Source organism: Coturnix japonica, chromosome 9 (genome assembly GCF_054131305.1).
Source record: "Coturnix japonica strain WE chromosome 9, WE-NBRP24, whole genome shotgun sequence".
Lineage (NCBI taxonomy): Eukaryota > Metazoa > Chordata > Aves > Galliformes > Phasianidae > Coturnix > Coturnix japonica.
Genome location: NC_140671.1, coordinates 4,151,492 through 4,172,681, shown reverse-complemented (window position 1 = coordinate 4,172,681; position 21,190 = coordinate 4,151,492). Strand labels below are relative to the sequence as shown.

General features: G+C 43.5%; 1 long non-coding RNA gene across 3 annotated transcripts in view; it reads right to left on the bottom strand.

The window, feature by feature from the left end:
• Window positions 1-21,190, bottom strand: part of LOC146759641 (uncharacterized) — a 52,383-nt gene that overhangs the window by 21,212 nt on the left and 9,981 nt on the right. For all 3 annotated transcript variants that reach the window (XR_014949064.1, XR_014949063.1, XR_014949065.1), the window contains exons 3-5: window positions 17,211-17,372; window positions 15,805-15,930; window positions 6,823-7,008 (exon numbers count right to left, since the gene is read on the bottom strand). This is a non-coding gene — a long non-coding RNA (uncharacterized LOC146759641). The remainder of the gene's footprint in view (window positions 1-6,822; window positions 7,009-15,804; window positions 15,931-17,210; window positions 17,373-21,190) is intronic.

Below are 21,190 nucleotides of genomic sequence, written 5' to 3'. Positions count from 1 at the left end.
GCCATGGAAGCAGAATTGCCATGTAATAAAGTAAAGGCAAGATATGTAGGAGCAGGGGATTCCTTATGCAGCCTTTGGCAAGCTGCTGGAGGGAGGAAGCATGCTCCTGCAGATGCAGAGGAGCTGTCAGGGGACAGGATGCTCCTCCCAGTTTGGCAGACACTTTGCAGATGTTTTAGCCAAGTCACGTTTTAACAGCCTCATGCCTCAGTTTCCCCAGCTGTAAGCTATTACAGGGATGTTTTGTGGCTGAATACAACCCCATACTCACAAAGCAAGCAGAGCTCTTTGGACAGATGATCCCAAGGAGTATAAAGCATTTACTCGAGATTTTTTCTTGTGCTTCTCTCTGATCTTGATGCTGTCACCTAAATAATTTACAACGTGAAGAAGGAAAGAAAAGACCAGAAGCAATCACACCAAAGCATTCAGCCTCCTCCAGGCCTGGCCCAGGAGTTTTGAGTTCTGGGGAAGGAAGGAATGTGCTTTCCCCCCTTCGCCCCCTGTCAGACCTTCTGCATGATGACACTGTTGATCTTTTTATGGATCTGGGGACTGATGAACTTTGAAGTCTGAGCTTGGCACCCCCAGTTATATGCTAGGACTTGAAATGATCAAAGTTACCAGCATTTTCTGAAGCCTCATGAACGAACTGGTTTGGTAATGGGAGCTCAGAATTCAAGTTGCCTGCTAATCACCACAGCAGTGCCACAGGCACACTGCAGGCAATCTGGTGGCCATCCCTTGTCTGCTTGATGTTAGACATGCCTTGAGCTTCAGACCGAAGGCAGGCTACAGCATCATGAAACACTGCGCTACTTATCTGTTTTCCAGCACAAAGGATACATTCTGCAAGTAATTTTAGCACAGGATTTCCCACGTGAAATCCAGACCTTCAACAAAGGCATTAGTGATAACAAAGATCTTAGTTTAGCTTTTTAGATCCCAGCTAAAGGTTACAGATGTGGCAGACAAGGAAAAAAAATAATATATATATTTATTTTGAGTGTGATTTTGTTTTAGGAACTGCAGTCTGCTCTGAGTGTGAGATCTGATTCTATACAGGGTACTTTGGTGTCCTAGTCCTTATTAAGGGAACAGATTTGGGCTGGAGGGGACACAAAGAAGACATGGAGTGGCTCTGAGTTCACAACTGCCTATTAAGTGGCTGAGAGCAACTCTCAAGTGAGGCACGTGGGACACAGATATGAGCTGCTTCCAGCCTGGTGTGTCTGGAAGGGGTGGAGGGCAAGAGCTTTGTGAGCGGTTTTACAACCTGCAGCCTGTGTGTCAAGCCACCAGCCTACATGAGCTGTATCAGGTGCTCAGGTATAAATCAAACTCCCAAATATGAGACTTCTTTGATTAACATGCCCATTCACTCTCACATTCCTTGCAGTGCTCTTTGAAATCTGAACAAGCAAGGCTCTGTCCCAGCATCCCCATTAACTGCTGTACAAGCAAGTTCCCCAGTGGAAAGAGGAGCAGGAGGACACAGGCTGATCAAACAGCCTTTTGATAGGCCAGGCTTGCTCAACATAGAAATGCTGGCTGCATATGAATTCCAGCCACGAACTCTTACTGCCCTCAATACTGAGGACTGCTCAGACTGACAACAAACCAGCCCCTGACCCTTCACTGCTTGAACAGCTGTCCTTCAGATTCCAGCCTTGCAGCTTTATATCATGTCACTGTACAGAGCATTCAAGATTCACTACCACAAAGATACTTGCATGTTATGCCTCAAGAGTCTATGTCACCCTCATGACCAAAACCCTGTGTATTTTCCCCCTGGGTTTATACACATTAACCAAAAGCCTTGAATACCCAGACTCCCCAGGCACTAATAGATTGTAAATGAGCCAAGTGATATTCATTGCATTTCAAAGGGACTGCTGAGACGTTACCAAAAATGTCTTCGGAGTTTACAGTGCACCTCATGAATATAGTTTATCAGTATCTGTCCTAACTGGGAAGCATTTATAGGCTGTAAAATTCACATCACATATCCTGTTACTGAGATATTGTTCTTGGCCCAGAGGTTCAGTTCAAAGACACCCAACCCTCATGCCTGAAATTCAAGTCCACCTCTCCGCTTCCCATTCACCCCATGGAGACGAGATTAATTTCAACCTTTGCTGTGACTTCTTTTTTTTTAACTGAAAAACCATTAAAAACCATTAATAACCAACATGCTGTTCTCAGACGTGTCACAGCTCTGAACCCAGTCTGGTCTTGTTGAAAAGCAGCCCCATTTTTACATTGCCCATTACAAGTCCAAAGTGAACTGCTTGATAAAAAACATCAACAATTTTAGTAAGTCAGACAATATTAAAACTGGGAAGACTGCAAAACATCTCCTGAAAGCACTCAAAGACCACACCCAGAATGAAAGCAGAGCATATAATGAAAACATAGCCTACAGAGTTAGAAGGCTTCGTACCTGGGCACAGCAAATAGGAGACTGAGCCACCTGTTGGAGCAGACCCTCTTTTGATCCTGATATTATGGGAACAGTGGATGACATTCTCCATTAGGCTGTTATTACCATATCCTGCAATATACCCGAGGAGAATTCAGAAGCCTTTGCATTTTCCCATCTCCAGTAGCAGTCAAGAAGACTGTGTTCCTACTGTCTCCCTTCTTCCCCATCTCACTGCTGCTCGGGCTTTACACTAAGTGTTCAGTTTTTAGCATTCCAAAGCTCATCTTTGCTTGGCATTACACTTTCAAAAGCCTTGAAGAATATCAGATTTTTGAGTAAGAACTGAAATCAGTTGTGCTTTTATCAACCACCATCAAATGAAAAAGGTCAGTCAGAAGTCCTGTGTGATTTAATAAATACATACATCATTTATCTGCTTGGATTTCTTATTAGTAAATGTAATTGCAGTATTTTAGTTTACTTGCCATTTGTTAACTAAAAGCATTTCCATTCTTTATGAGGCAGTCAGCAGGTGTACACATAAATTTATGTCAACACCTGAGTGCTACTTATTGCTCATTTAACTCAAAAATTAAGAAAAAAAGAAATTGGACCATGTCTGAAAAAATAAAGAAATAAAAGGAGAATGCTGAGGAATTAGAGCAGTGCTTTTCAAAGGAAAACAAAACAAAACAGGGAGGCTTTCTCAAATGCTTTTTCCAAGCACTGTTGTTATAGGTGTTTCCTGAGGAAGTGACGGGCTTTTCCCTCTCCACCCCCTTCAACTCTCACACCCTCCAGTTCTTATTTTTTCTCTTTAAGCACAGAGTTGAGAGGTCCAAGCAAAGAACAGCAAGTGAGCACAGTGGACAGTTATTTAGCTTTGCTCCAGTCAACGAAGGGAAGAGAACCAGACATTTTTAATGCCAGTTCATTAAAGCAAAGCGGAGAATAAAGGTAGTCTTGTGCTTAATTTCAGGCAGGTGCTTCACTAAGTTATGGCCTCTACAAAGCCACACAAAAGCATCAGCGCAATTAAACACCATCTAGTGCTGAATGAAGACAAAATCCCAGTTATGAGCAGTCCTCACACAAGGGGATATCTGAGCCTTCAAGGTAAGGATAACTTCTTATGAATTGGCCACTGCCTGTTGCCACTAATAGATCTGAGTCTTGCTTCATCCACTCAAATTTGGAGATCTCAAAAACTTAATATGACCTTAATAGAGAAGGTGACAACCTCCACAAATCCTGAAGTTCAGAGTGGAGAGACTCCAAGGCCTTGTGTAGATGGTGCTGCTATAGGGATTTCATCACTGAAAACAAAAAAGACGACATCTGGCCTCTCTGTGCACACCGGGATTCAACTCCACAGTACAGCACCTTCTCAGTGGAGTGTGTCAGCTCAGAGAATAACCACATCTTACAAATTCAGCCAACAGCTGCTTCTGTAGGAGCACACACTGATCCAAGGCACAAGAAAAATGGTGCCTTTAGGACCCTGTTGCTATTGCATTCTCAGCAGTCACTGCAAGTCTTTCACTTTTCCCTTTGTCTTCTTGCTCTTGGAAAACCAGCGAGGCCAATTACCTCCCTGCTTTCACAAACACCTTTCTTAGCCATTTGAAGTGGAATACTCAGCAATGAGGTGTTACTTCTGTGACTAACAAGTTTCCAGGCTGCTAATCTAGAATTGCTGCAGTAAGGCAATATTTTACTCCCATTGGATTAACATTCTTACACTCAACTATGCAAAGAGGTTGAAACCAAATCTTGGATACCCTGAGTTTCAAGAGCCCTGTGGAAAGCTACTGCAAGGTCCAGACTTTGGTCTTCATACTGAAAAGCCTTCAGTTAAACTCAGTCCAGCTCATGCTCAGGTTGGATCCCACAGGATACAGGACTTGGTGACAGCTTTGTGCATCATTTGAGGGCAGCTGCCCATGCAACTGATCAAATGAAAGCACCAACAGTGTGCAGAAGCACTGAACTGTAAATCAAGGCAGACAGCAGAGCTCAGCTCTTAGTGCAGACACAAGCAGCTGGTGAAGTTGTCCTCTGGTTTTACATTTACAGGCCTCCTTTCAGTTCAGCACAGTGACTCCTGATCAGCACCAGCACCACTGAAAAAATCAAGCCAGCAATCCCTACCTCAGCTGAGGTTGCAAGTTAATGAGAACAGGGGCAGCACATTCTGAGCAACAGACTTTCATGGGCTTTTCCCATTGTTCCTTAGCCAGCATTGATCAGAGAACTAAAAAGGGTTGTGCCAAGTTCTCAAAAGATTTTAGTGTGAGCGATGCAGACCACATGTGCAGAATGGTAAACAGCTCTCGAGAATCAGAATAAAAAGGTCTTTACAGTCCATGCAAACAAAAGTAAATGCCAGAATCTAAATGAAATGGAGCTTTCCAAAAGCCTGAGGCTACTAAGATGTCAGAGCTGAAGATGTAGCCTTGTTTTTAAGAAAGTCCTAAAGAACATCCCATTATTGAGAGGTGACCCTGTCCTGTTCCCAGCAAAGCAGCAGCATCCTTTGATTCTCTTCACATTTCATCCCATCTGAGAAATGCCTGTTCCTATCAGATTTCTGGAGCCTCCTATTAAAGTTAAGTGTCACTGATTACTTTGTAAGAGGGTAGCCAGCAAAGGAGGGAATACCGCCAAGTAAACACCATTTATTAATGAACAGAATAATATGGAATACAGCAACCCAGTCTAAGCCACACCACCCAAACAGTCCTAACACAGAGAAAGCTTTGAAATACTTTGTGTTGCTGATTTTAAGATGCACATGCAAATGAGAGCTGAATGAGAGGTAGAGTTATTACACTGGGGGGGTCACAAGTCCCCAGAGACCCAAGTAAAAACACGTGAGTTAAAAATTTAGCCACTATAAAAGGACTGGTACCGCTGTATCCATGCTGGGTATTCAGAATTGTTCCACAAAGATCCTCAGTCCTGCTTCAAATAGCCTCAGAACCTTTCAGATCTGTGAAGCTTTGTGCAGGAGACAGCCTAGAGTTTTAACCCACTTGGGAGCCAAAGGCTCCTGCAGGGATAAATCCTCAAGCAAAAGTCCTAGTTGGCCCCAGGACACACTGACTCTGTGGAGGCTGATGAATGCCTGCAGCTTTGAGGTTAGACAGCTTTTCGTTTGTTTAAACTAAGTTTTGGCTGCTGTAGCATAAACCTACTACTGCTCATGCAGTCTTCATAGGCTGTGCAGAACTGCTTCCTCCACTTCAGCACAACTGGTGGTGCAGCTGCCAGCAGCTGCTGCTCTGATTCCTCCAAGTGCACTTACTCCATGTAGCTCTGCCCGAGGGTTCCAGAGCACCGCTGGCATGGAGCAGAATGAAACACACAGTTTCCCAGGTACCCCTCATCCCAACTCCCTTCTTCTTTGGCCCGCCGCTCCCATTCTTTCCCTATCTCAGCTTTACCCCCAGGCACTAACCAGCACTGCCTCAACTGATTTAAGATTAAGACCAGCTATGCTAGAGCTGAGAAGTTAAGAAAGCTTGTTAAAGCAGCACCAACCCTTGAGTTCTTTAGTTAGCTTTTTTATGGTCCTGCAGGTGAACAGGGAAAAAAAAATAAATATATATATGTATATATATGGCTCACCTTGGGTCTCTTTTTCCCAAAGAAATTCTTTCCAGTGCTATTTTACAGGTTTACGCATTCCTTCAATGAACAGAAACCTCATAGCAAAACAGGCATTTAAAAAACATGCTAAGCTACCGTGAAGTAAATTACTGACTTAACAGCCAAGCACCTACAGGCATAATTGGGTTTCATTTGAAGAACAAATTAAAGCAATATGCACATTAGCCTACAAGTTTGCAAGGGTCAAAAAGAGTCTGGAAACTTTCCAAAGTGCACAAGATTAGTAAAGCTCTAACAAAAATACCACAAGAGTCACGCTAAAAAAGGACCATCTCCCAGGGATGGCCAGACCCACACACAACTGCATCTAGATCCATTGGCCCATGCCTAGCTACAGTGGCACCCAGGCTTCCACAAGACAGGCAGAACAAAGGCTGCATTAGAACTACAAACTGCAGTGAGGAGGAAGAAATAGATCAACAGACACAACAGAAGAACCTGATGAAGACAGAGAAGGAAGCAGGGAGATGAGCGGTTACGTGGAGATTGCAATGACTCGCTTCAAATTCCAATGGATTTCACTGAAAAGTGCCTTCTGCTTAAAGTCCTGAGGCAGCCATAGTGATTTCCCTTTCCTCCTCCAGTATCAAGTCAACATCTCTTAGGCTTTACTACTGCCTGTATTACTATCAAATCCCAGTTCATGTGCTACCAAAGATGAGGGTGGGATAACATCCCTGAAAAAACATCCAGCCCCCAAAAACCAAAACCAACAACCCACTCACCAAAATACTCCACTGCAGTGACAGCATACCACAGATCTCCTCAGAGACACAGCACTTGCCATTGCAGGAATATTCGACTACAGCAAGTCTCTTCAGGATGTCTCTTCATAAAAGAACGGGACTGGCTTCCTTGCTGGTTTGATCTCCTCCATCCAGACCTTCTGATGCATGTCACCTCCTTCTCTTCTGCCAAAGAGAAAAGGATTTAAACAATTAAGCAGCTGAAAGAGAAAATGAATAACAGACATCAAGGGCTTGAAACTCAAAGCAAGGAAGTAAAATGTAGAACAGCTGAAAGAGGAAGGCATTGAGAAAAGGCAAAGTGGTAAAACAACCAACAAAAAAAAACCTCATGCCCCCCAAAAAAAACCAACAAAACAACAAATAGATGAAAGAAGTAGGGAGATATAATGAGCAATCTGTTATCAGCTTCAAAGCTGGTTGTGGATATTCTCCTCCAGTTATTCCTAGGCTTTTCCTCCTCTCAAGCCTGTCCCTAGAAGAGCAGCTTTCCTTCAATCCTACTTCATTTTTGAACTCTCTGCTTCTTCCCATTCACAAACAGGGCCAGAATTCGATGTTGCTTTGTGTCTTTTGGCTGAGAAGGCAACTCAGAATCTCAGCACGCACCTTACCCAGACAAAGCACCTGGATTTTGGCTGTGCAGCCCAGTCCTAGTTAGGGCAGAGTGACTGCAAGGCAACACTTTTTTCTTGACAGTACAGTTCAGAGTCCTGCTCTATGGAGTCAAGGGACTCCAGCAATGACTTTGCTGAAGGGCACAGTCAGACCTTTGAAGAAGGGGAACAACTTGATATTAAATCCTGCTAGAGCAGTGTAGAAGGGTGGGTTGGCTGGTGTCAGTTCAGAATATGAGACTGTAAAAATATTTGCCCTCGGTTCAACCTCATATACTTCATACAAAAGACTCTGTTTGAATAAAGGAATAGCCAGAGAGACATGAACTGAGAAGAGCCAAAAAAACTCAAAGCAAAGCTCCAACTCTCTTTGTCCGGAAATCTAACTGTTTTTGGAAAGAAACAAAAACACACTGGATGTAGACAAAGAAAGGGCAGGATGGATTTCTTGCTGAAGTCTCTCAGTTTTCCTCAATATTATTAAAGAAAGAGTGAGCAAACATATTATACATAAAGGGTTCACAAGATATATTTTTTTCCTCCTCATTGAGGGAACCAGTTTGACTCTCTCAGATCAGCCTTAGTTTCCTGGATGGATACAGTTGTAGTTTTTCACTAGGGTGCACGGTAGAAAGGAAAGAACCAGGAATTAGACAATCTAGATCTCACCCTGCCCCTAAGACAAACTACCTGCTTGTGTGGCTCACAGTCAGTCAGGAGGGGACACACATGTCCGCTTTTGTAGCTGTTTGAACTAGAATACCCCTCAATATCCTCCCTCACCTACCTTTGCCCCAAATGCTTTGAGGGAGCTGGTGCATAGCACACTGACTGATGGGGCCCTTATTGATAGCTGATCCTAGAATGCCTGAAAATAAAGGAAGAGTTGATTGTTGAGAAGGGTGATCGTGGTGCGAAGCTATCAGGATGAAGTCCCTCATTTAAGCCACGTTACTTCCATCACAGTGCTCAGACAACTGCCCTGGCACATCTGCCTTTTGTAGCTAGTGACCCAAATTGATCCTCTGAGATATTTGAGTCAGTACACAACCACAAATCCACCAGGTGATCAGTTTGGTGACAAAGCTTTCAGGGCAACAAAAACCAGTGTAGCAGCGCTAAATATATATCCTACATATACCAATATGTAGGATATTCCACTTGACTGTTTTTTTCCAAACATGTTAGAGAAGGCCCAGGCAGGCTTACCTGCCCCAAACACTACCTCTTTCTCCTTGAGGTATATTTAGCCAGATGGCAGGTATTTTATATTTAGAAAAACATTCATTCAGTAGGAAAACATTTCTGCAGGCAGGTTGACGTCAAGGGACTTGTTTTCTTTCTCTCTCTTTTGTGGGAGGAGGGTGCCTTGTACCAGACCCTGGAGCTGCTCACTAACTAACACTGTTTGCGAGTGAGACCATGTGAGAGGTGAGACTTGTGCTGCACAGCCATGGTGCTGATGGAGGACAGCAGCACAGCCAGCTCCCAGGAGACACCAACGCTTGGTACCAGCAGACTGAAGTGGGAGGGTGAGATCCATAGATACCACACCTGACAATCCAGATGAGACTTGGCTATGCACACAAGAAGCAGTTTCAAATCGTTGTAGCCATTTGTATATTTGTTTAAAAATAAATAAACAACACTGAGAGGCAACACCGGTTGTCAGCCTTCTAGCATCCTAATGGGCTGAGAAAGGCAGTTAGACTGCTGTATTTAACTCAGGTGTAACAAACTGAGAAGCATATTGCTAACAGTTCGATGAAGCACCAGCCCTGCCAGAAAACCCCAGCCACTTTCTCCACTCAGAAAGCAACAAAATGCTTGCAATTTGCTTTGGTTTGAACTGGGCTTTGAAACTAGTGACTGGGAAAGGATGCACCACTCTTCTGCACAAGATCTTTAGGAAACAGCAGGGTAATTTATGAGAGAAGCGATTAGTCTTCAAAGAAGAACATCTTTTCAGCAGAAATCCTTTTTTCTTCAAAGGAAAAATTGCCTTTGCCTTGTGAACTTGGGTTTATATATATACATAAAATAATACTATTTTACACTCACCATGTCTACAGCAGAAGATGTGTGTGTATAAAGGCCAAATGAAAGCCCTCACCATTTTGGAAGAGTTTTTGTCTGAAGAGAATTGCTCTCAACTTCTCCACAACCTAAGGAGGGATTGTAACAAGCTCTATGGAAGCAACCAGCAGGGAATGGCCTCTCCTGGTCCAGGGGTGCAGGAGCAAACAGCATGCTGGCATCTGGCAGAGAAATGAAACCTGTGGAGAACTCCAGCAGCAAGGAGTCCTCCGGGAAAACAAGCTCAAGCAATTAGAAAAGCAGGACTGTAGTTCCTGGGAAGTTAGGGCTTTGCCCTGCTGGACTCACTGCCCAGCCTCACATCTCCCCCCTTCCTATAGCAAGGCTTCTGGGGCAGCAAACTGCCTTGGAAGCGGTGGCCGGTACCTTCCTGACCCAACACACTCTGAATCCTGCCCCCACCAATAAACTGGGCACAACTCTCAAATGGTGGGAGCAAACGGTATAGTTGATATGAGGCAAACGGTGCATTCTCTGCAGGCAAGATCATGAATGCATCTGCTGTGGCCTCAATATGCTGAAGAATACAAACATCGGCTTGGATGTGTAATGAAATGCTTCTAATGCCATCTTCCCTTCCATGTGTTCCCTGGAACGCTTCCCTCTTTACTTAAGGAAAGCTGCATCATTACACGAAGTGCTTTCTACTGAGTGCTAGGACAATGAAAATGGATCACAAGCCTTGCTGGAATTAGTCCTAAGATGGGGACTGAACCATCCTGGAGCACAGATGGGGTCAGGTCAGGTTTTTCCCTACCAACAGGAGAAGCCATGTGGTTTTCGTATAATTTGGAACATTTTCTTACAGAATGAAGATTGATTAGATGTCTGGAGTTCCCCAGAAACAATGTTGATAGTGTTAGCAGCCTGCACGCTACAAGAACCCATTCATAAAAATAAATAAATAAATAAAAACCCTCATTTATTATTATTTTTAAACTTTATGTTCTTGGAAAAAGAAGCTTATTGGGTAACTATCAGAATTCTTCTTTCATCACCTTGTCATAAACCCCACTGGCTCTGAATTCCTTTAGCAATCTCTCAGTTAAATTGTGACCTGCCTATTCTAATAAATAAACCTCTTTTCCCCCTTAAAAGCTGGGAACAGCCATGAAGTTGCACTCCTGCCCTTGTTCCAAGTTCTGCTAATTGAGACATCAAAGCAAATGAATAATTGAGGTTGTGACTGCACAATCCCTGCACATTAACCTCTTTCTCTAGACCATTTTCAAACAGGACAACTAACTTCTGTCAACATAGATGTCCCTGTGAATTTTCAGCCATATAATTATCATTACTCCTATGAATGATGAAACAGCTGCTGTCTTTCTCTCTGAGGCAGCTGTACCTTGGGGGCAGGTGGTCGGTTCCTGGTTATATCTCATGCAAACTCTGACAGTCAGGTGAAATCTGACATCCTAACTCAGTTCCACATCAAAGCCAAGCTGTAGTTATAAGGAGTGAATTCCCTTCCGTCCCTCTGCACCTAAAGGCTTTTCCACCTTCACAAGAGCACTGACAAGTAAATCTGACACTTCAAACTGCACAAACACTCTAGAACCAAGGCAGAAAAATTACTGCTGTAAGGTGTAGATTAATGAAGAAAGTGCCTAAAATTCAAACACCAGGAAGATGCACTTTAAAATGGCCACAGGCTGTGTAGGAAGCATCATCTCCTTAACTACACTGGACTGGTATTTTGCTCTCTACCAGACAACACCTCTGGGGTGAAACACTTGCAGGACAGCTACATGGAAAAACACAAAGATACTCATGCAGGTCACCATCTTGTGTTTGGGCTGCTAATCCTCCACAGCTTCTGCCTACATCATTTTTTGTAGCTGTTTGGAGTACCATGTGTATCCATGTAAAACAGAGCAAACAAGATGCAGGAATTAAAGTAGCTGTTGGGGAGGAACAGATCAAGCAGTGCTTGTTTTCCCCCTAATTTGCTGGTGAATAACCCCAGCTAAGTTCCCTGGTACATTTTCACTCAGATTCAGCCCAGCCTCTGAACTCTGAACATTCAGGAGAGATTGAAATGGGACCAGGTTTCAATAAAAAGTTGGCACCTAAAACATACATTTAAATCCTCTACACACTGAGCACATTATTATGTTCAAGACATTACGATGATCCTAAAAAGATTTGCTTGTAAAGGGGACGTGTCCAGTGATCTAGTGCCATCCTCAGCCTTCAGTGACTCATACCTAACGCAGAGACACCAAATTTGCTGGGGGTCCATGTCCTGGAGCAAGAGCTCAGACATCTGTAGATAGCTTGGAGCACCACAACTTCTTTCCAGAGCTTCCTGGCAGGCTCTAACTTGGAGGATGGGGAGGGAAAGAAGAAATTTGAAAACACCCTTTCCTCTTTCAGAGGAGTGTGCTGCAAACAGCTCTGCCTGCCAGCTCTTGTGGTGTAGTTGCCAGGCAGTAGTACTGCTCTGCAGTCCAGAATCAACAAACTACACGTTTGCATTCTCACTAGAGCCAGCATTATTACTGTCACAACTTAACACCCTTAAACAGAGACTGCCGTAGCTGTGAGAGCTGCCTTGGGAATCAGGACAATTGCAGCAACCAGTTGATGGAGGAAACAGAAGAATGGCTGCTATGAAACTTGTGGATGAAGCAAAAACTTTCTTTCCTGTTATATATATAAAAAATATCCAGTACTCATATGGATGGATGGACTAACCATGCTGGTTGGTGGCCACTTGTACATGTAAGTGACCAGTTACTTGAGCTCAGCTTTAGAGATTCGTCAGCCAGCAAGCAGTGACAGCCCATTAAACACTCATGGCAGGAGAAATTAATTGAAATGCTGGGAACATTTTGCTTTTTCTGCACAAAGGTTGGACTCAGGCTGTTACAGACAGCTGGAACAGGACTTAGATGGAGTTTAGGCATAATAATTACAAGATAAGACTCTTTATCAGTATCTGTAGAGCAATCCCTTTATGGTGTGTAGCAAGAGGAATGGGTAGAGTGAAGGAGATGATAACGATTCATTGCAGCCAAGGGTTTGTTTCTCATTCTGACTCCTGCCAACCTCTCAGACCATGGACAGGATACGAATAACGAAAAGCACTTCTCTGAGCAGTTCTTCTCTCATGGGACAATACCTTTCACTGGTTCCCAACTGCACCATGGCGGGACTTCTCCTTTCCCTATACCTGAGGATGACCATGCTACATATATTGAGAGCTATTACTGCTTCAAAACCTTCTGAACAGAAAACTAGATAATCTCTTGAGACATCCTCTGTCTGTGGTTGATGATTCAAAGGGAAACAATTAATAAAGAACTCTAAACTTTTAGGCTGTAGAATGTTCTCTCTCTCCTTGTTTATCACAGCAAACAGAAAAAGATAACCAGCCAAAGAGATGGCCAAATCACTTCATTACCTTCTCTCTGACAAGCTCATACCTTCGGACCATCATGGTGGCTGCAAAGCTGTGGATGGCTTGAAATCAGGATTTATTTTTAGGTTTCCAGACTCTGTATATTCCTGCCAAAAGAGCCTGGTCCAAAGTTTATTCAAGTCCATGATAAAAATGTCTAATGGCGTGAATGACCTTTGGATCAGCTCCAAAGAGTGCGCTGATATTAGCAGTGGGGCTGGCTGGGGATTCCCTTTGGGAAGGCTGCCCAGTAAAGAGGTGGTTTTCACAAAATTGAAATTTTCAAGGAGAAAAACATCCTGATTTTGAACCCCTTTTCCATTCAGAATAAAGAAATAAAAATACACTTTTTTTCTTTCTTTCTTTCTTTCTTTTTTTTTTTTTTCTTTCCAATTAAGGAAGGTCAAGAAGCAGTATTTTTTTTGGGACCACTTGGAACAAAATCAGAAAACTATGTTTTAGTTTGAGTGTGTTCAATAAACCATTAAAACCTCATTTCCCTATAAGTATCCCAATGCCGCCTCGCAGGGGTTGTGGTTTAGGTGTCTCATATTTCCTACAGGCTGTTTCCTTGAGGACTTCTTCCTCTATGATGCAAAGTGGACTCCATCAGGTCTGTGAAACATGACAGCAACTAAAGCATGTCCCCTGAGAAAGACAGTCAACAAAATCCTGGAAGAGAGTGGCCCAGAGACAGTTTTGAGTCGCCACTTCCTTGGATGCCCTGGAACACATCTTTGAAGGCTCTCTAGAAGCTAATTTGACCTTCACCGTTCAATTGTCTTTCCTGGAGTTATGTGTACTTCAAAGAAGGGAGGCCAGAATCACATATAGTCACCACCCAGTTGGCAGGCAGTAAATGGCATGAGGAGCAAGCACTGGGAAAATCACCTTTTGATCTCATTGAAGGTGGTCCTCAAACCAGGTCATGGTTGAGAGAACTGGCAAGGAGACTGAGGAGAGGCTGGGCTGCAGCTGTCTGTGCAGGGGCAGTCTGCTGTTTAACAGAATATTTGTCTTTCTCTTGCTGCCAATTTTGGAGCCTTTATAAATACCACACCTACATAAAATGGAATAAAATAAACAATCCTCTTCAGGAACCCCACACCCTTCCATCGCCCTCCCTAAGAACTTCTCAGCATCCAATGGCTGCAGAGAGATGCAAAGGGAATTACTGTTAAAAATTAACCCGTCTGGGCAGGAGATCAATTTATGCTGGACCTGAGGCAAGGATGAGGTTCCATTTCCTACTGAGAGTCAAGTGAAAAATGTCATCCCAGGGCCTGCTGTGCAGTCACCAGCAACTTCTGCAGCGTAGCTTGTAACCTGCACAAATGCAGCCAGGACATGGGACAGGCCCTCCTTCAGCCCCTCCCCTGCAGTTTGTCCCACTAAATCTGTCTCCTGTTGCGCAAGGCTGTTTTGCTATGAAGTGCAAAGCTTAATTTGATGATTAGTTAGCAAGATGCCTTTGTCCCTGTGAATGCTCCTGGGGCTGAGCATAGGACTATTACATGGAAGTCTTGTACTCAAAGACCCATATTCACCAAATCCAGCAGGTAAAAAGAACTCTTAACATTTGGCCACCTGGTCTAAAGAAGGTGCTCAGGCAGAGTTGGGACTGAATGTACGTGCAACACTAATTAGCTCTGAATCAAACATGGTTCAAAATGCTGCTCCTGGGAGAGGATAATGCCACACACCTTCAAACTGGGCCATGCAATTTATAAAGGTCAGCTCTGGAATACATACTACAGCGTGGCATTTACAGCACCCTTTTATTATTGTTATTATTATTGTTATTATTTTCCTTCTTACCTGGGGGCCAAATGTTTGGGGACTGTGGAACGAGAGGGTCTTACATCTGGAAAGCGTCAGATTTAACGCCCAAAGTCACCAGCCCAGGTCAGCTAAAAGTACATGTTTGCTTCCAGCAGCAGCTGTGCAAACTCCTGTTGCCTCGGTTGTGCAGGGTTTATGTAAAGACTCCTCAAAGACAGTGCCCTCTTTGTGAGCTTGGAGCTCTGCTGATCCCTGGCAATTCCAACCCTACTTTCAAAAGAAATGGGCCTAAAATGGCATTCCCACCGCAAACAGATGTGTTTCAGCCTCTGTCTAAGGCAGCATTCATTTCATCATGAAAAGGAAAACATCATAATTTAGGGTCACACGTCTCCTGCCTGTCAAGCAGGCACTGCCAGCTATTTTTACAGCATCCCAGGGTGTTGTGGCAGTCTAGAGAACAAGTGACACACCTTTCCAAAGGTTGTTCAAAATGATACCACTCAGTGAGAAGCTCTGAGCTCTAAGCTTTCATTTTGTCCTTGACTTTTTTTCTGACCAGAAAATATCCGTGTGTGTTGCATATTGTACCATGAGAACAAGATCTCTCGCACTACAAGCGAACTGTTCAACATACACACTTGGTAAGATAAGCCAAATTTAATTCAGTGACTTTAGTAGCTTTTGGTTGCTTCTGTTTTACATTGAGATTGAATCTGGCCGATTTATTTAACCAAACAAACAAAATTCTAATTATAAACAGTGCAGTAAAAATACTGAGCATCTGAAAGGGGCACAGAAACCACTACAGAAAACAATCTCAAGCATCTTTGCCTTGTAGCCAAATATTGTATCTGCAGTGCAAACAAAACACCTCCATATTTATAGTTTAGTGGGAGTTTTGATCGCATTATAGCTTTAGGGTTCAAACCACTGTTCATTAAAGTCAACAAGAGTCTTTGCATTGACTTCAATGAGCTCTGAGTCAAGACCAGAACATACAACATTTTACTAAGAATTCAAAGTGGAAAAAAGCCCCACTTCTGGTAAAACCCTTACCTTGGTCTTTCTGAAAGCTGAATGATGGGAAGGACCATGCTCCTCTTGCTGAGCAGTTGCAGCTTCCAGCGGTAAAATGCCCTGCTGAGACCCTCCTGGTGGTGCCAGAACTTCTCACACTGAAGCCTGTTGGCAGATTTCATTACAATAATTGCCCTAAAGTTAATACTGCATTGTAGAAGAAGAGGGGAGGAAAATGCAAGGGAACAAAGTCCAGATGATCAATCATCCTTTTTTACTGACACTGCCTGTATGTGGGTTGTTTTCACTGGAAATATACACCTAATAATTGCTCAGGTTCCTTGTTTTTTCAACATCATTTCTATGGTAAATGCCATTAGTTACTGTGCCACAGTGATTTAAAGCTGAAAACCTACTGTGACCCAAACCAAAGGATAGATTAACTTATCTGCTTTAACAAGGAGTTGCTTGTAGCCTTATAGGAAATATTGTATGAACTTAAATTTCACATAGCCAGTAATTACTTTTCCTGTTATTTTTCTATTAAAGAAATACAAAAGGAAATGAGGACCGGGTGCATCATGGGGACTGGGTTGTAGTGCTTTTATTCTACAGGTCATCAATTCAGGATAATTTAGCTGATGACTCCTGAGGTCTCAGCCCAGCTGCTGGTGGACAGGTGACTACACTTCTCATCAACCATGGCTAAGTTCTTGAAAGCAATTAAGTAAACTTAGAGGACTCTGGCTAACCAGCCCAGCCCAAATTTGTATCATGTGTGGGGGTGTTGTTTCAGACTGCTAAGCAGCTGGGTACATGGTCAGACACTGATTAGCAGTACTAAAGTCAGCCAGTCTGAACGCCACAGTGGGTCTTGTCTCTGGTTATTACAGAAATCAAGAGGCTGAGTAGATTCCCACTGGCACAGGGTTATTCCTGGATTGCCATGAAGGAGATATGCGTGTAAGTGATATGCTAAGAGCCTGTTGATAAGGATAAAAAGAAAGAAAATAGATTTTCAACTCAATGATTTATAAGAACAATCCTGGAAGTTGCTGAGTTCCAGGATCTATAGACTGATATCCTCCAGGAAGGCTCTATCCGTAGCTTCCAATCTTTTATTAGGAGGGATGCTGAGATCCTGAAGCAGCTAATTGTCAGTAGTATATTAGCTTAGACATGGGAACCAAAGACTTTTAACTTGAAAAGTTCCCTAGGACAGTGAATTCTGACTTTTTCCTTTCCTTTCCTTTTCTTTTTTTTTCTATCTGTGGGCTCTCAGCAATGATGCAGCTTCTGCACAGTGAATTTAAGCTGACTATAGGTTTGCTTTTCTTGGTTTCCTTCCACAAGTGACAAGTTGACAGCTACTGTTCTTGGAAGAAGATGGCCTTCCAATCCCCAGACCACCATATGGTGCACAAATCATTTCATTTATGTCATACCTTATTGAGAGCTGTAGAAAATAGAGGTAAGAAATGAATGAGGCCATCTCTCCTACTGCCCATCACATGTCGCTGTGCAATGACCTGTTTTCAATGTGCCATGTCTCAACAGGCTGTGGCTGTCCTTCCAAGCTTTATAAACATGCCAGATGGGGTGGATACCTGGAGAAGAAACAAGCCACTGACTGTGAGACATGAGAAGAGGGATAATATGTCATAAATCAAAGAGACTCAACGCTACTCCAACAGACTAGCCAAGAATATGAACTACAGGAATTCTTACTGTAACTTCTGTTGAGTCAAGAATTTAATCTATAAGTTGCTCAGTGAGGATTCACATTTCCCCTCTGGTCTTGCACTCTTCAAACAAATCTGAGGAAAATGTTTTTTCTTGGGGTGTGTTATCCTCACTGTTATCCAGGCTTCTTCATCATCATCATCATCAACATCATCATTATTATTATTATTATTATTATTTTAACCCCAGAAAATCAAAAACATTTGATTTTTGACTTTTAAATTCATTAGGGTACTTCTCTCTAATGGTGCTTAGAACGAAACTGTCCTACCTAGAACAATATTTTCCCCTCACTAGTCACAAAACTAAGTAGGATAGGAACATAGGGTACCTCTATAAATCAGGGAGTGTAAGCATACCAGCAGAGTGCCACCCAGTTCCCACTGTGAATGGAAGAGTAATGGAAGGAAAACACATTAGACATCTTGGCAGCTTATATTCCTCCTTGTGACCTTTCTTCTCTGGCTTTCTTATTAGATCTCCTACTCTGCTCTATGGATGGAAATGGAGGCAGCTGTCAAACAACACTCAGGAGGCAGAGAACAATACAGAGGCTCTTCCCTTTCTTCCTCTGCAAAGTGGTTTTTTCAAATGAACAGAGCAAGACAGTTTGGATCAGAGACAGGCACCTCTCAGCCAACTGAAGTGTCAGTTGAGCCCTACATTCACTTTTTTGGCTGCAGATGTCACCATACCCTTCCAGCCTTAAGCAACAAGTGCAGATAAAATCTGAATGCTTCACTTTGCACCATGACATGACACAGCATTACTCTTATTCTGCAATCAGAAGCAGAGGTACAAAGTATTGAGCCAGGAGGCATCTGGTTCTGTGGGACATCCTGTCATGGCAGCCCAAACAGCCCTTTTGGCCTCCACTGGCACCCAGCAAAGCTTCAGCTCTTTGCTTTTGAAGCTTCACTTGCTCAAATCCCACCACAGTCCTCCTTGCACACGTTTGGTGCTACAACAGGCCCACCGGGGCTGCAGAGTGCTCCCCTCGAGCGGGCAGAAGGGCCATGTAAAAATCAAATCCACATGACTGTATTTATAGGCAACCAAAGAGAAGGTCGCTCTTCCAAGAAAAACTTTTCCATGTAAAGGAATTCCTAATCTCCCTTCTGACTGTCACTGTTGAAATGACGGCTTCACAAGCTTGAAATTTAAGACGCTAGCAGCATCTATTCTGTAAGCTGTGATTTATGAATGGTTTCGCAGTTGATTATCTCCCAAGATTACAGCACAGCAGCCCTGACAGACAAGCAGAGGAAATTTCACAGGATAACGGGCAGGTCCTTCGCCAGGGCAGTGAGGCAGGGAAGCGTTTTGACTTAAGTGTGTAACAACATCAGCAAATGCTGTCTGGACTCAACAGGCAATTGAACAGGTTACATGTAGTGCCCTTCTCAAAGGCCAGCAGAGTAGGCAGAAGCTTTTATGATAATTTTTCTCTGAGCTTTGGACCCTCTGTTCATTCTGCAATACAACATTCAGTTACGTTGTTTGCCTTGATTGTAGCACTTCACTCTGCGCAGTAACAAACTGAAAGTAACAATGAATGTAACTCTGGGCATGTCCTTTAGAGATCACCCTTCTTGACTGCAGCAGAGAAGTCTATTGCTGGAAGATACAAAGATACACTACCTTCATGTCAAGCCCAAAATGTTCCAAGAAAATTTTCCACCTTTGATTTACTGCCAAAAACAGCCACTCCTGACCCCCCAAAAAATAGTTTTTGTGGCTTTGGCTTCCATTTCTTTCTAGACAGTTTCTTCCAGGTCACTGCTATGAGGGACTGTTTATCTGGTAAGGGTAACAGGGCCATGGCAGGTGCAGCCAAGACCTGAACGAACTGCACAGCGTTCTGGTTTCTCCCACAGTACAATATTGACACAGCAGTGTACTAAAGGGAGACAGGAACAAGCCACAAGCCCCTATGGTGGCTTGGCAAAGCTGTACCTGAGGCAGGGGGGATCTGGGCTTGATGTATGTGGGTCCTGCACTGTGATTACCCTCCCCTTGCATGGAGTGATGCTGCTGCTTCACTTCAGTGCCGTTCTCACAAGGAGAGGAAAGGCCGAACCTCTTTGGAAGGAACAAGAGAGCATAGTTACATCCAATTGTGGCCTGAGCCATTCTCATACTGGGGCTAGTTATGCTGTGGGTGTTCTGAAGGATCAGGTTTGACAGTGAACCAGAATGGACATTCCTAGCATTCTTCCAATTTTGCCACCCAGCCTGTTTCAGAAAAAGTCCTGATGTAGGTGTTTGTATCCTGTCTATTTCTTCTCTCACAGTATTTGTCTTTCAAGCCTGGCAGCAGTGGAAGGAAACTTAGCACGTGATGCTGACATTTTGCCATGTCTGTGGGATGGCAGATACTTAAGGTACTCAAATCTAGCTAAGAGAAAAACTAGGGAAACAGGAGGCAGTGGACCTACCCAAGAATGCAGAGGTTCAAATCCCAGTGGATTCAAGGAAGGGCCTGGGCTTTCATTCAGAAGCTGGGCTGCTCACATCAGGAAGGCTCTCTGCGTCCCTCCCTCATGACTTCCTACCTGTGCTACATGATTTTGTGCTCGTGTGACATTGATAGTGAGATCAAGTGCACCCTCAGCAACTTTCCAGATGACACCAAGCTGTGTGGTGCAGTCAGCATGCCTGAGGGACACGATGCCATTCTTGATCAAGCTGTAGACGTCCCTGTTCATTGCACAGGAGTTGGACTAGATGACCTTTGAGAGTCCCTTCCAACTCTTGCAATTCTATGATATATATAACTGTGTCTGCACATCACACCCACAATGAATTTCTATTCAGCCTGATTTTCATTAGCCAAGAATCAGACTGTTGCTTCAGGAGGGCTTGTGAACAAAAAACATTTCATCATAGCTGTCAGGACAGGAGGCATTTCTTACTATCTGCTACCCTGTGATTTACATGAGAGCACTCCATCTTGTTTGAGCTGCACAGTACTAACCTTAAAGATATTAGTAATAGCACTGTAATATATGCCTACACATGCCCTGCAGAAACCAGCAGCAGTTTTGCCAGTTATAAGTGAAGTTTGTTACCCCTATGTACCTCTATGTAGGCTTAGGGCTGCTCAACATTGCCTCGCATTTCAACAATATGGGACTTGGAAAACTCTAAACTGTGAACATCCACCACTGCACTGAAAATGTGTATTGAGTTGATATTTAATTTTCAGAATGTTACTTAGATGCGGGAAATACTGGATTATAGGATCTCAAAACAAGAAGTAGAAAAAGAAGTCACTCTTCCTGTTGCTACCCAAGCTACAATATATCTGTACAGAAGTAAAGGATAGGGTACTCACTCCTTTGAGTCCTTTGTTCTACTCGTTTTTTTCTCCTGGAAGAAAGCAACTTTGAAGATACTCCTTCTCCTTGCACATGCAGTCTCAACAGTTCAGGAGAGGGGCAGGGGAACAGGGCTGCAGGGGAACTGCTGTGCTGAATGCCTGTAGTGTAGCCAGCATTAACTGGCTAGAGAATCCTATTACGTGATAGGTAGCAAGCCAGAGCCTAATTTATGGAAATTTTGACCTTTGGTCCCCTTTGACATTTTCGGATCAGCCATAGCCTGTGTGAGATGTTAAAGCTCTTACAGTAAGGGGCCCTAAATCAGCCTGTGTGGCTGCTGGAGCCAACGAGTGGGTCAG